Raw genomic sequence first — 13842 nt, 5'->3', positions numbered from 1 at the left:
GTGTAAGTGGCTCCCTCTGGTGCTGCTACTAGTATTAGGTTTTTTCTTTTTTTTCATTCACAGCCATAGATGTAAACCAGATTCGCTGCTGGAAAAGGTAAGTAGAAGCCCTGAGGGCCTGCATCACTAGAAATGTCTCTTGGGTTACAATTTCACTTGGAATAAAATTAGATGAAGGGTGACATCTTTTGTGATATGGGGATAGATACAATTACTTCCTTGGCCTTTTTCCTTCACTTTGTATACACCAAAGAGAACTGCAAAAGGTAAAAGAAAAGTCATGTTCACTAAACCCTGGCCAGAGTCCTCCATCTTTGTTGCTGAAAAAGCTAATGTCCCAAGAAACTACTTAAGTACTTCTAATGGACCTCCATGCAGCCATCAAGTCTCCAGCCCTGGACTCCACTTTGACTTGTGACCTACATAGCAGTGATTAGAGCAAACATGGGGTCATAAATAGTCTGTTGCAAGAGGCAAACGAGGGCTCCAGAACAGCATCTCTGAATGGCAGTGGGGAAGAAGCTGATGAAATCTCCTTTCGTGGCTGCAATCCACAGTTGTCTCCAAGGACTGCTCTTTCACTATAAGTCCTACCCACAGACAGCCAACGTTTGAAGTCTAGGCTCCTAGGTCAGTCTCCATGTTGTAAAGCCATGGTGATTAGTCAAAGGCAATCTGCAATCTGCAGGCTCTCCCATGTTGATCTTGCCCTCTTTTCTCTCTAAGAGGCAGTACATCTTCCCTGATACGTTTCTCTAAAGCACATCATAGCTTCCACCATCAGCCAGAATGTTAATGCATTATCACTCTGTGCACTGAGAAAACAAGTGACCATATGTAGCCTATGCCAGCGGAGCTGTAACTGTGAAGAACAATGGCTCCGAGTCAACAACAGAATTAAACTACTCCCTCTTGTGAAGCTCTTCTGAATATTTTAAGTGTTGCCTTGAAAGTGTGGGATTATGTGCAAGCATAAACATTAGCTTAATGCAATTTTTTTGGTACAGAATATGCCAGAGTTTAAAAATCAGAATTGAAATGCAGAAAATAACTTTGGGATAAATTTAATTTTTTTCATGTGTGATTAAAACATGATTGAAGAGGCACACTTTATGTATAATTAAAGTTGCTTTGTAATTAAGAGATTTAAGCATGTACAGAAAATGATACAGCTTAGTTTGGAGATTTTACAAAGGCACCTATTAAACACTCACTCCCTAGCAAGCCTGTGACTCAAATGTTTTCACATTCTAATGCTGATGGAGTCCTTGAATTTTTTTAAAGCTGCCAATTTCACCATTTCTAAATGCTTTACCCTTCCTTCCATGAGCTTATAAAACAAAAACAGCCCTATCTTCCTTGCATTAGCCAAAACAATGATGTAGAACACTCTATAGTCTAATTTCAAAGGCTCCAGAAGCTAAAGGAAAGATCTCTTTGTATCTCTGAGACAGGGTCTGACTTATCTTTGCTGTCTCCACCGTGCCTAGCACTGCGTCTGACCTGCTACATTAAAAAAATGTGCAATAAATGGCTATTACTGAGGAAGCAGAGAATGTGTTTGCACATTTGCGGAGGGTTATGACATGGTAATTACAACACTTTTGGACATTTTTCATGTGCCAGACAAAGGTGCTATCATACATTACTTCATACAATCCCACAACCGCCATATGAAGTTGACAATACCCTTTTAGACAGCTACATAAACTAAATCAAAGAAAGGCTGAAGACTACACAGAACCACACATTTTGTCCTATCTTGGCAACAGGATCACCTTCGGGGCTAGAGAGCGCGGCAGAATAAGTTCATTTTCCTCAATCTTGTTCATTTTTCGGCCCCTTTCCCATATCCCAGTCCCTCAACCGCCCACCCTCTCAGAGATTGCCTCTTGGCCTCTCTCTGAGTCCTAAAGCATTCTTCTGGTAAGCACCTGGCATGAACAGAGGCTTCATCTCTTTGGCAATGGTCCCGGTTTAAACAGATCTTCCAGGCCTTCCTCATCAATACCTGTCTATTTTTTATTTCATCCATTTTAGCCAAGTATCACATGGGGGAGCGAAAAATTCAGACACACGTAATTGTCCTAGAGTGTCAGTTGCTGACATTCACAGTTAGGAGGCTTTTGCAACAGTCCCACGGCACAATGGAAAAATTTTAACTTGAGTTCTGGTTTTAGATACATGAAGGGAACCATGGAAGAGCCTGCAGGGATCAGAAGTCATGGGTATGGGGGGCAGGGTGGGCAGGGGAGAACTAATATTCATGAGGATAAGAAAAACATACATAGACGGATAGATTCATGTTGGGTTAATCTTCCTGGTGGCCAGGAACACATTTCCTAGTCTCTCTCACTTTTCTCATCTAAAAAGTATATGGAATATTAATAACCTTTCCAAGAAAAGTATGTCTCTTCTCATACTTTCTGGGAGCAAGCAGTTACCTATAATTTTCAATTAAATCAGATAGATAGATACATAGGCAGACAGATAATAGACACACACACGCATATATATAACTGTTTTGCAAGCTTGAGTATAGCAGGAGGTTTAAAGTATATTGCAAACTTAAATATGCTCTTTATATTCTACCTCCCTCATAGAGACTTCCCTCCCTGTGATTATGCCCTCTTTCCGCCCTATACCAGCATCACCTCACTCTCTTACTGTTTATGGGTTTTCATGGTATGGACGGGGCCCCAGGAGGAGAGGTGGTTCTGTGACGCCTCATGCTTCTCTGGAGTTTTCGAGAAGACTGGTGAGGGAATCGCATTCTGAATTGAATACCAAGACTATTTCCAGTGTATTTCTGACTGGCAGAGTCGTAATGTACCAATTCGTGAGAAATTATGGCCATGTTTATGGAGTTCTACAGAAAACATGCCCATGCTCTCCTGACTGATTCCTTCCTTGTTCCCTGGGTGCTGGTTATTCTACCCATTGATTCCCAAAATGAGCTGCTGTTTTTACAGAAAGTGGATTCAAGGAAAGTCAGGAGGGACATGTTGATTTCATGAGCAATCTAGTAGAAACTGAGGAATATATCTCACTTGAAATTGCACCTCTTAGACCTTAGAGATGTTAAATTTTTTTAAGTGATGATGAGGATGATTGCTGGATGTTAAAAGGCAAAGTAGCACCAACTTGAGCCTCTTTCTCTTAAGCAAATGGGACATTTCAATGATAAGTGTCCTATATTCAGCAGATCTAAAAGGACTGACTAGAGTATTATATTGAAAGGGAGCTTGGGAAAGAAGGTATGTTGGGGAGTCAGGGTTTCTAGTACTTCCTGGGGAGAGAGTACCCAGGTTAGAAAACAGTATCTAGGCAGGCTATGATAAGAACCTCCTCATTTGATGACAGACTATCAAATGATCTCAAGTTGATTTGGTGGCAATCACTGACACGCATAAACACATACTCAGAAAGCTATATTTTCCATTTTAAACAATTTAATTTGTTTTCTGGTAGAAATGAGTGTCTTCTTATATGAGCAACATGAACCAGTGTTCCCAAGCACCTGTTCATCTCAGGGTAAGTATGTAATTGATATTTCTGATCTGCAGAGGAGAGGTCCTAAACCAAACTACTGAACACGGAATGAGATGAATTTTCTCAATGAGTACATTTCTTTCTTTTCTACAGTAACATTTCTCAGTGTGGGTTGGTATGTTTTTGGTTTTGCTTTTGCTTTTGTCCATTTGAAAAAGTCTAGAATGACCAGTTGCCTCTGTCACATGTCCTATTCTTAATTTTTACTGCTTTAGTTTAAGCAATGCTTTGCTTCCTCTTCTCCATGTATTCATATCTCAATCTCCTTCAAGTAACACTTTCTTCACTAAAGCTTCCTAAAAACAAAAATCTCTTCTCCCTATCTTCTGGCAATTACTGCCTATACTTCTAAACTAATAATTCTATAAGCACAGATATATATCATATATGATGCTGGAATATGTATTACTGTCCTGTATATAAAACTGAAGCATGAAAATATTACATGAAGATTGGGATATTCCAATCCAAGTTCTATCATTCTATGTACTAAGCAAGTCATTTCTTAGCCTCAGTTTTGCCACCTGCAATCTAAGAAGGTTGCCCAGTAACTGCCTAAAAAACCATTATGGCCCGTTCGGTTTCTCAGCTGGAAATACCACTGAGTATTTATTGAAAGCTTTAAAAATGAATTGTTCTCTTTTTACAACATGTTTTACAGATCATCTGGGGTCAAAAATTGTGATTTTCCCTTTTAGTCATAAAAAGTGATTGCAGTGTAAATATAACCTCAGCATCCTATTTTGTGGTCTAAGACTCTACCATTAAATAATATTCTCCATCTTAAATACTAGCATCTTGCATATTTTTCTTCCGGACAAAGGGGCCTACATAGAGGATTAAAACAATTTAATAACAATAAAAATCTACTTACTTGCAGCAATATTATATCTCTATCTTACATATTCCATACTTTATTTTAAAAGAGGACTTCAAGAATATCTAGTTTAAAAAAACAGGGAAGGGTTTCTTCATGCTCTATAAATCAACTCACTTTTATGGCAAAATAGGTAGGTAAGAGGCAACAACATGTTTTCTTTTGTGGTGACTACAGCTACAATGAGAGAAAAGAGAGTGGGACACCTTTGGAGAGCTTGTTATTCATCAGAAAGTAAGTACCCAGCTTTCTGACCACTTAAGAGCTGTGGCAATTTTCAAATACAATACAGAGAAGAAACACTGTTGTCTGTGGAATTGCACAGTAAGAACTGTCAAGATACATCCACAAATAGTAGCAACTGACTGATCCAAGGCTAGACTCCTCTTCTTTTTACTCATATTTTTTAAAATCAGTAGTATGTGGTTGAGTAATGACAAAACAAAAACTAAAAAAGAAACTTCATTTTTACCTGCCAATTTTCTCCTGCTTTTTACTGATGACTCTCTTTTTAAGCAGAACAGTTATATATAGGGATAGTTAATTCCTTGTGGAAGTTTTCTTTGTTCTTGATGGAAAACGCATTATCTCCTTGCCTCTTCCCGCTTCTACATCCTCTATCTGGCTTTGATTTATTCAGTAATCTTTCCATTCCAGTATGTTGGAGGAGAAGGGTCATCAATTCTAACTCTGTTCTTTTGAACCCTCTGCATTGCTTACAGCTGTTTTAAATAACAAATAAGATAAGCATGTGTAAATCTCCAAAAAAACCTATAAAATCTTAAAGCTATACAATCCATATTATATATCTTAAGCTTACCAGTTTAATGTATCTCTATTACTATATATCTATATAATTCCAGCTTAAATATATATATTATTATGAACATTCTTTATTACTTATTATCTTTACTCAAAACAGTTCTGAAAGCCAAAAGACACATTTAATTTCAATTTGTCCAACTATATACTTTAAATATTGAAACCAAGGCCCAGAGATATGAAGTGAATTACGGGAAGTGACACATACAGTTATATAAGAAGAGTCTGCTCTGTAAACGTAGGTCTCTTGATTCCTACCTTTGTGTTTTTTTCATCCTACCATTATCCATTTGGAAGACTAGCTACATTTTATATATTACAAACTGGGAGGGTACATAGAGAATTAAAAGGGTTAGAATTAGATTCTAATCATACTAAGAATTATGTAGTATTCTCTCTCATCCGAAGTTTAGAGGTTGATTAAATAGTTTAGTTAACTAATTATCATTATTCCATTAGCTTGTTTAAAAATGAGGACACATATCATTAAAGTTGCCATATTTCAATGATTCTGACACACTATTTTTTAACCTTTAACACCTCTGAAATCAGGATGCATTTTATAATTCCTTATAGCCAAGCAGTCGTGGAGGCATAGGTGCCATTGACTTTGTATGTGAAAATTGGTTATATTTCTCTCACCTTGACCAGACAACCATCACCCCTGACATTTTAGAACAAGTGAAGGAAGAAATATGAGATCTGGCTGTTGTCTGAAAATCTTCAATTGTCACATTCTAGTAAGATCAACAAAACAGAAGCATCAAACCTTTCAGAAGGTATTGATATCAGCTGCTTGGAATGAAATCCTGAAGACAATCATGAAGTACTCTAAAGAAAGAGTGCACCACCAACACACACAGACTACTGTCAGGAAAAACATGGACATGGATATGACTCTGAGTCCAAAAAAATGATTCAAAAGAGTGAGAATCTGAATAAGACAAAAATTTTTGAATTCTTAAACCAATGTGTTTATTAATATTATACTGTTTATACATGCACGAAATTAATATATTAGAAAAATCTATATCTATTTAAGTCTAAGTTGCTCTTTATTAAAGTATTCTAAGTGGTAGAAAAGCATTGTATAACGATTTAATTGGGGTGCTTCTTCTTTCTAAAGCGTATGTAAAATAACGATGTGTCCTGTAATCAGTGGTTCCTTAGTTTAAATGAAATATTTGTAAAGTATTAAATACAATGATTCTCTAAGAGGAGCTTCAGAACTTGCAGTACCTTAGAGTCAATACTGTGAACCATAATTATTTCACAGTGGATATGTTGAAGTACAAGACACTGCCAAGCCCATGGAGAGAAGGTCAGGCAGGTGCCTAGAACATGCCCTCCCCTTGTGGTCTTTACTTGATACAAATGTGCCCACTAAAATGTGAACTATTTAAAACCCAATTTCACTGTTTTCACTTTCAAATATGCCTTTTTAAAACAAAAAGGAGAAGCATCTGTTTCTGACCCCAAACACAGATGGAGTTACTAATTACCATTTTAAGTTTGATTCAAAAATTGGTTTCCCTGGAGGCAAAAAGCCCAGGTCAGAGGTGGCTGCTGTGGTGCAAACCGCTTCAGGCCTGGAGCCTGAAAATAGAGCACTGACGATGCAAAAATGTGACTCTGAACATACATTCTAAAACGCCCGACGGAGGTAACTGAGAAGATTGCGAACGTCCATCACAAAATTTGCTTTGAAACAAAGAGAGACATCAGATCCACTCTTTTCTAGTTCATGGTTCTTTTACCTTGTGACTTTGTTGTTAAAGTTTAACTGCCCCTTTGTGTTGGGGAGAAAGTTACAGGGGAGAAAGTTGGTTATTAAAATACTAAGGATAAAGGGTAAAAAGTTGAAAGCCAGTTGCTATCTGGTCATAGAGCAAAATACATATGACTTCAGCAACACATCCTCCACCTACCCTGCCTTAGTTTTCTATGTGTCTGCAAACTACAACGTGTATCTCTGTCAAAATGACTCAGGCATCACCCTCATTTCCTTTCCCTGAAATGTTATTGCACATGTTGATGGGAGCATAATTCAGAATTTATTGCACACAATATTGTCTAATTTCTGAACATATATTCATTCATTATTTATTGAGTTGACATATGACACCATTCATTTTGTGTACATGTATATATACATGTACATGTACTTTCTCCTTCCAAAAATAATTTGAAACAGCTTATGATAAAAAGCCCAAATACAATCAAATCTTGAATCAAAGTTTAAGGTTTAAAATGGATTCAAATAATGAAGCAGGGTAAAGGAAGACAATTCAGGACCCCTTTCTCAACTGAACACAAAATTGGCTCTCAGCTTCCATGAAGTCAGACAAAAAAAATGAAAATAAAGCTTTCTTTGCTTAAAAAAAAAAGACTCAAAACGTTCAACGAGATACTGCTTGTGAGCTAAAAATTAGTTTCCTCCCCTAGACTCTCCAAGTAAACAGTTATCAAAAGTGGGGGAGTAATTTTAATTGGGCATAACTGATATGAAGTCCTTCTTCATGAGAATAACTGGCAAAAGGGTTCAGTCATTTCTCAGATTATTTCTGATTTATGATTATAAGATAATATGACAAACATAGATGATCTATTTGGTAAGAAGAACATGCTCTGGTTTAACTATGGTTTATGTTATATGACATAGGTATAAGCTGAAAATGTAGGGTTTTGGATTTATACATGGAATGTAGCATAATTTGGTGTTTGTAATTCTTCTATCCAGGGCCCATTCTTACATTTTTCTGATTCTCCAGATAATATTGAAAAAAAAATCTCTGGAACATTATGAAAGTGATCATTCTACATCAGAAGCATGCAGCCTGACATGTATACAGTTTATGTCCATGGATCCAAAGACCGTTTAATTGTGTGTGTGTGTGTGTGTGTGTGTGTGTGTGTGTGTGTGTACCATGCACACTTAATTCCAGTGCAGACATTCCATATTACAAGAATTTCAAGGAGGTCAGGGCTTGATGTTTATGGCACATCTTATTAGGTACCCTAGGTTACAACTATCGCTTCCTTCCTGTCAGTTCACAAGAGCTCTGATTTTGTTGAAGTGTAACACCGCCACATCCATGGGGAAAGCAGACCCACCATCCAGCCCTTCAGGAAGGACCATGATTGATCAAAACCAGTCATGCAATGTATTATCTCTTTGCTACTGATTAGTTTAGGAGTGGGATGTGTCATAGTTTTAGTCAATCAGGCATAAAGGGAAATCTGCTGATAGCTTCTGGAAAAAAATTTCCTTTTTGATAAGAAGCGATATTTCCATGAGAAGAAGACTTCCTCTCTTCCTTTTGCTTTGGGTGGGACTGTTTGAAGAAGTAGTGTTTGGCTCCACGGTAGCCATATTATCTTGTTTCCAATATGGGGAGCCAAGAGAATTACAGCAAAGCTATCCCATAGCCCTGACATCCTTGAACTGTTTGAGGCAGACAACTGTGGACCAATATACCTCCAGAATCCTTGTTCTGAGAGATAATGAGTCTTCACTGCTTAGACTTTTAATTGGGTATTCTGTTGCTTGCATGCAAAGGTTTCATACCAGACACCATATTTTATATTTCTATATTCTACTCAGAGATGAGCAAAAAACTGGCATTCAACAAACTCATGGAAAAAAATGTAATCAATCAGATAAAATCATTGGTCATCACAGCAATATTAATATATCTTTGTTAGGCAGAATTCTTCCCTATAACGGTAAACTATACTGAGGTAAATAAATGAGCAACCTAATTTAAATTACTATAGTTCATGCTAACACATCTGTACAAAAAACCATTATTTTACCAAATGCCATCACTGGCATGTGCTATCTTTATACAAGCATTAGAAAGGAGTATTAAAACAAAAGATCTGCATTTTCTTTCCTTGACAACATTTCTCACATGATTGACGACTATCTAATTTGTAAGTATGAAGAGCAAACTTTATTGCTTTATTCAATAGATTGAAGGAGACAGGGTGCTCTCTGACCAAAAAAAAAAAAAAACAGGAACAGTAAGATGCCACCATTCTGCCCAGTTATTTTCCAAGTAAATCATCATCTAGAGGAAAAATAAAACAGTATTATCACAGTTATTTTATGAATATTTAGCATGTGAAAAAATTATAGCTATCCTCTTTTATGGTTATTTACTTTTCCTTTACTTTTTCTCCTTTCTAAAGTATTTAGGTGAATTTTACATATTCATTTATTCTTTCACAGTAGCAAACACTTCTAGCTTCCAACTCCGAATCTGTTTCCCCTTCTTTTTTCACAGATTCTGATTTTCTCTACGGTAGCGGTATGCCAAAGGAAAAACATGTTTCCCAACCTGGAGGGTACCTAGAAGTAGGGATTTGACACAGTTCTGGTAGGTATGGAAGTCTACGGGGAGAATGTCCACATCACAAAAAAGACAAGATGCTCAAGAAGAAGGATTGTTTGGCCCTTTCCTCTCCCTTGTTTTCTTTTTTTAATCTCATATAGAGCCCTCTACCATTTATAAAACCAAAATCAAACAGATCCTCACCACTGCTGCAATGCAAAACAAGGCAAGTAGGGAACAAGGAATTTCCTTCCTTCAGACTCTAGAGTAATCATTCTCAGGTTCTCAACGCAGGATAATTTTACCTCTAAGGGCCATCTGGCAACATCTGGGGATAGTCTCAGTTGTCATAACCAGGTGGGTGAGTGGGTGGAGTGTGCTACAGGCACCTAGTGAGTAGAGGCCAGGGATGCTACTCAACAACCTACAACATACAAGACACCTCTCTCAGAACAAAGGCAAAGACTTATGAGTCCCAAGTGACAACAGGGCCAAAGTTGAGAAATCCTGAGCTAGAAAACCCTTTGTTACCTTCCCCTGCCCCCTCCTCCTTTGGGCCTAGAAAGCAGACATGATGCCAGAGGTACAGCAGTGATCTTATGACTATAAGAAGGAAAGCACCTAGATGATAGAGAAAGCCTGATTCCTTGTTTAAATGCTTAAGCAACTGTCCTCACCTGACTTTGTTTTTTAATTATGTGAGGTAAATCCTTATTTGCTTAATCCACTGTTAGCCCGATTTTAGTATTTCTAAATAATACATTTATCATTCACTTATGGTCTACTTTATGTTTAGACATGGAGCTAAGCATTCTGAATGAAATGATAAATTAGGTATGGTTTTTGACCTCTGGGAACTTACTCTCCAGAGAGGGAGCCAATCATCAGCAAGTGTGAAAGGTGAGCTACTCCTAGCATGAATTACATCCTGTGGGAGCTCAGAGTGAGGATAGTAGGGTGACAAAGAAAAAACCACTCTAAGGAAACAAAATGCTTTCCCATCCTCCAGTTGGGGTATATGTGTTGGGAGGAGAAGGAGTTGGAAAGTATTCCATAAAGAAAGATTAGTATAAGAAAAGCATAGGGCTTCCCTGGTGGCACAGTTGTTAAGAATCCACCTGCCAATGCAGGAGACAGGGGTTCAATCCCTGGTCGGAGAAGATCCCACATGCTGTGCAGCAACTAAGCCCGTGAGCCACAACTACTGAGCCCGCATACCACAAGTACAGAAGCCCTGACACCTAGAGCCCATGCTCCGGCAACAAGAGAAGCCACCACAATAAGAAGCCTGCGCACCACAACGAAGAGTAGCCCCTGATCACTGCAACTAGAGAAAGCCCGTACACAGCAATGAAGACACAATGCAGCCAATACATAAATAAATAAAACTTAAAAAAGAGAGAGAGAAAGATAAAAGCCTTAAAAAAAAGGAAGAAAAAGAAAAGCATAGAAGCCTAAAATGTCAAGTAGTATTGGGGAAAATGGTAAGGAAGAGTCATGTGAATGGAATGAAGAGTATAAACTGGGGAGGAGTTCCAGGTAGAAGGTGTTTTAATCTAAAAAGGGAAATTGAGGAGTAAATTGTGAAAAGAGTTGAATGCCCTCAGAGTTCTGAATAGTACCATCTAAGCTATAAGGAGCCATTGGCCATGGCTGATAAAAGATCTTCAAGACCAGACATGTGTTTTAGAAAAAAAATAAGTTTGGTGAGCTGGACTTGGGCAATTCCATTCACAAATAATTAAATATAACTGAGGAATCACATCTTTCTATTTACAGTCTAATAAGATAGAGACACCAAACTTCATTTCAAAATACTTTAAAATATAGGAAAAGTGTATTGTTGAATTGTTGCAGTTTCCAATGTTACTATTAATTCCAATTGTGCTTTGGTTACAAAAACTACAAATTAGTATTTGTTAGATAATTCATAAAATAATTCCTTTGTGCAAAAACTTTTAAAAAGAATTCTAGAAATAAATGATTACTATGCTTTGCTTTAAAAAAAAAAGTTAGAAATGGTTTGTTTCAGCACATGGAAACCCAGAGAGGTATTTTTCAAATACACCTACTATATCAATATTGCCCCTCAAAAAGTTGTCAATAAGCTTAGATTTATATCTGTATTCTCTAGTTTCAGCTGCTTAATTATCCTATAAAAATTGTAACTAAAGAAATTTGAAGGAAAATATAGATCCTGCCACTGGATAACCATGCGCAAATAATAAACCTAGAATAAAATATGAGAATTTCAGGGTTGGAAGAGACTTTTAGAGAGTCAGGGAAGTTAGCCAACCATGCAAAGAGTCATCAAACCTTCAAACACTCTGCCAGCAGCAAATGGAGCTCTCAGCCTACCTTCTGTGAGTGTATATTCCATCTTCAATTTCAAAACAATTCAGACATTTATATTTGAAAATATGTTATACCTAAATATAAAATGGAAATTTCACAAAATGAACCGCCCCTAAGGGGATAAAAGACTGACAGAAAGTACTCTGGAGTGGGAGGAGGGAGACTATGGAAAGGAGAGTTGCTTAAGAGGGCTTTTCTGAAGCCCACACTGCCGGAAGTCTAGTACAGTGGGTTGAAAGACTGACTACCTCAATTTCTGCTTATGTTAAGAGGATTGGAAAGACTAACTGTAGAATAGCAGGCTTACAGAAAACAGTTACTTCTTTTAATCAAACCATGTAATCAGAAGGCCTGGGTAATGATTAACTTTCACTTGCACTGTGAATCACTCAATCACTCCGCAGAGCAGGTAGACTTAGATTCATTCTCTGCCAAGGGCACGGTAAACTTAATGTTTTTGTACTGAACATTTAATATTTTAAGTACGTGCATGGCCCTTTCTTCTGAGCTCATTTGAAAAACCTGGTGTTCTGCTAGGTTACAATGGCTGATTGAAATGCCGAGACATATTATACGTTTTACACTCAAACATATGTACCCACACCTTTCCTTAGTGATATTTTTATATTTATGATCCTATTTATAATTAAGCACAATTAATTTTTGAGAAATACATTATAACTGTAATTCTGACGTACAGCATGGTCATTTATTTAAAATACTCTACTGTAATTGCTGTATAAGAAGAAACATGAGTATATGAAGTACCTATAAAAAGGCAGAATCATAGATACAGGGTCAGTTATTTGAATTCACGTTTCCTAAGTCCTACATGTATCCCTATGGTCCTGGAAATAAAAAAAGAAATAATACCTTTGTGGAGGCCAACTGCTCATGATTCTGAATAATCACAAATATTAGACACAGAATTTTCCTCATCTTTATAACACTCTAACAACCTCTTCTGGAATCAATAAATCGTTCCCAATTGAAAATCTCAACCTGGATAATTTTAAATTCACTGCAGGTGGCTGGCTTTTCATTTCTACTCACAAAGCCTTGTGCTGGCCGGTCGGGAGCCAAGGGAGAAGGTCGGAAATGTTTGGACCACCTTCTCTGCCCGGGGGACTTGACTGGCCCATAATGCATAATCTATCAGCTGCTCATCGCGGGGGATCTACGGAGTGACATCTTGACTCGAACCACGCAGATCTGAAAAGCCCTGCACAGGAAACGCTGTCAGGAAGAGCAACTTTCTTATCCCTGTCAAACTAGGAGGAGGAACCGGCCCCGGAACGAGCCGGAGGGCCTGGGGAGCGAGAGCCCGGGGCTGGAGGCAGCTCCTCCGCGCTCCCGCCCCGGCCTCAGGCGAGGGTTCTCTCGTGGAGGCGGCATTGTTCCTCCATCTGCTCAGCCTCCGCGTTTCGCCGGGAAGCCCTCCCCGCTCTCTCGCAATCTCTTCCCTGTTGCTTTGGTACCTCTCTGCCGATTTCTCGGCTCCTGGTCTCTGTGGTCCCTGGACACCGCTCTAGGGCGAAAGGCTGCAGCGGCTGGGGCGCCGCTCTAAGGCGTCGGAGGCGACTGCACTCGTCGGCCCGAGCTCGGGCGGCGGGCGCGCCTCCCTCTCGCTTCCTCCCTTCGCTCCCCGGCTCTCCGGCTCGGACGGGCCCTCCCGGCCTCTCAGCCCGACTCCGGCTCGCCTCCCCCGCGGTCTCGCCTCACACCAGCGCCGCGCGCTCCGCGTCGGCCGCCGGGTCGTCGGCGCGCGGACCCGCACTCCGGACGGAAGGGTCAGGGCGCCGCGGGAGGCGGGGAGGAGGGGCGAGGCGAGCCGGGGCAGGTGGGGAGCGCGGGGGGCGGCGCGGGGCGGACGGGGGAGGGAGCCCAAGAACAGAGAAG

The 13842-nt window shown here is 39.2% G+C and overlaps 1 protein-coding gene across 1 annotated transcript in view; it reads right to left on the bottom strand.

The window, feature by feature from the left end:
• NLGN1 (neuroligin 1) overlaps positions 1 to 13535 on the bottom strand; it is an 805184-nt gene extending 791649 nt beyond the window's left edge. The window contains exon 1 of the mRNA XM_057738870.1: positions 13422 to 13535. The gene's annotated coding sequence lies outside the window, so the exon portion shown is untranslated. The remainder of the gene's footprint in view (positions 1 to 13421) is intronic.
• Between the last annotated feature and the right edge of the window lie 307 nt (positions 13536 to 13842).

This window comes from Hippopotamus amphibius, chromosome 6, assembly GCF_030028045.1.
Source record: "Hippopotamus amphibius kiboko isolate mHipAmp2 chromosome 6, mHipAmp2.hap2, whole genome shotgun sequence".
In the NCBI taxonomy this organism is placed as follows: domain Eukaryota; kingdom Metazoa; phylum Chordata; class Mammalia; order Artiodactyla; family Hippopotamidae; genus Hippopotamus; species Hippopotamus amphibius.
Note: the sequence above shows the minus strand (reverse complement) of the source record. Positions and strands in the feature narration are given on the sequence as shown.